This window comes from Rhinolophus ferrumequinum, chromosome X (genome assembly GCF_004115265.2).
Source record: "Rhinolophus ferrumequinum isolate MPI-CBG mRhiFer1 chromosome X, mRhiFer1_v1.p, whole genome shotgun sequence".
In the NCBI taxonomy this organism is placed as follows: domain Eukaryota; kingdom Metazoa; phylum Chordata; class Mammalia; order Chiroptera; family Rhinolophidae; genus Rhinolophus; species Rhinolophus ferrumequinum.
Window position 1 is genome coordinate 118,786,179 of NC_046284.1, and position 2,572 is coordinate 118,788,750.

Genomic DNA, 2,572 nt, shown 5'->3' on the forward strand with positions numbered 1-2,572 from the left:
ACACATATTGATGGAATAGAAAATCCAGTAATAGATTCACATATATATGGGCAACTGAATTTTGACATAGGTGCAGAACAATTCAGTAGAGAAAGCACAGTCTTCTCAAAAAATGGTGATGGAACAATTGGATGTCCATATCCAAAAAGAGGAAAATTGAACTTTGATCTATATTTCATACCACATACACACTATATGTGATCAAAATGTAAAGCCTAAAACCGTAAACCTTCTATATAAGAAGGCATAAGAGATAGCAGTGCAGGCCTACCTCAAGAAACAAGAAAATTCTCAAGTCAACAGTCTGTCTTCACACCTAAGGGAACTGGAAAAAGAACAGCAAAGTAAGCCCAAAGGGAGTACAAGGAAAGAAATAATAAAGATTAGAGTGGAAATAAATGAAATAGAGAGAGAGAGAAAAACACACACAAACAATACAAAAGATCAATGAAACCAAGAGCTCGGGTTTTTTTCAAAGATAAACAAAATTGACAAACCTTTAGCCAGATTCATCAATAAAAAGAGAGAGAGGACCCAAATTAATAAATTCAGAAATGAAAGAGAAGTGACAACAGACACCACAAAAATACAAAAAAAAAAAAAATTAAGAAAATACTATGAACAACTATATGCCAACAAATTAGACAATCTGGAAGAAATGGATAAATTTGTAGAAGTATACAATCTTTGTAGGCTGAATCAAGAAGAAACAGAAAATATGAACAGACTGATTACTACCAACAAAATTGAATCAGTAATCAACAAGCTCCAACAAACAAAATCCCTGGACCAGATGGCTTCACAGGTGAATTTTACCAAACATTCAAAAAAGAATTATCACCTATTCTCCTCAAACTATTCCAAAAAATCCAGAAGGAGAGGAGGCTCCCAAGCTCATTTTATGAGGCCACTATCACCCTGATCCCAAAAAACAAACAAAGACATTACAAAAAAAGAAAACTATAGGCCAATATTCCTAATGAACAGAGATGCAAAAATCTTCAACAAAATATTAGCAAACTGAATTCAGCAATACATTAAAAAGATCATGCACCACAACCAAGTGGGATTCATTCCTGATATGCAAGATTGGTTCAATATCCACAAATCAATTAATGTGATACACCACATTAACACAATGAAAAATAAAAATCATATGGTCATATCAATAGATGCAGAAAAAGCATTTGACAAAATGAAGCAGCCATTTATGATAAAAACTCTGGGCAAAGTGGGAATAGAGGGATCATATCTCAACATAATAAAGGCCATATATGACAAACCCACAGCTAACATCATTCTCAATGGGGAAAAGCTAAAACCATTCCCCCTAAGATCAGGAACAAGGCAAGGTTGCCCACTTTCACTGCTTTTATTCAACATAGCTCTGGAAGTTCTAGCCACAGCAATCAGGCAAGAAAAAGAAACAAAATGCATCCAAATTGGAAAGAAGGAAGTAAAATTGTCATTATATGCAGATGACATGATACTATATAGAGAAAATCCCAAAGGCTCCACCAAAAACCTATTAGAACTGATAAATGAATTTAGTAAAATAGCAGGATACAAAATTAACATTCAGAAATCAGTTGCATTTATATACACTAATAACAAACTATCAGAAGGAGAAATTAAGAAAACAACCCCATTTACAGTTGCTTCAAATACAATAAAATACTTAGGAATAAATTTAACCAAGGAAGTAAAAGACCTGTGCTCAGAAAATTGTAAGACATTGAAAACAGAAATTAAAGAAGATACAAATAAGTGGAAACAAATACTATGCTCATGGATAGGGAGAATTAATATAGTTAAAATGTCCATACTGCCTAAGGCAATATATAGACTCAACGCAATCCCTGTCAAATTACCAATTGCATTTTTCACCGAACTAGAACATATAATCCTAAAATTTATATGGAACCATAAAAGACCCCGGATAGCCACAGCAATCTTGAGAAATAAGAACAAAGTGGGAAGTATCACGCTACCCAACATCAAATCATAAATCTAGAGGGCGTAGCAAATATTGAATGCAGAATGGAGATCAAAAAAATGAGGCAAGGCTGTGAATGTGAAAGATGTGGCAAGGGGTTGGAACCTGTGGGAAAAGAGTTTATGGAAAATTGTAAGAGGGGGTGGGGTACAAAAGATTTTAATGACAAAGATGCTAAAGATTCGGATTTACATCACTTGGTGTGCTACAGGGTAAACACCGTCCTTTGCCTCTAACCTTTAATAAAAATTCCTACACACAGAGCCTCTGCCATTGGTACTTTGAGAGGAAACTAGCATAAGGCAATGAGAACTATGGGTTTTTCGGGTCCTTCAAGAGGCTGATGCACAGATGGAGATGATGCTGATGAAAGATAAGGATGGGGGGAGAGACCAGAAATAGGCCAGGAGAGCCTTTATCCCTCTAATACCTGTGAGGGGCAAGAAGGAAGGAAGGAAGGAAGGAGGATTGGGACAGAAGCCTCCTAGCCTGCAGTGCAGCTAGCTCTGAGACCATTGTGGCCTGGCTGATGGGAGCCCCTGAGCAAAGCTTGCCCATTAGAAAATCCACATCAGA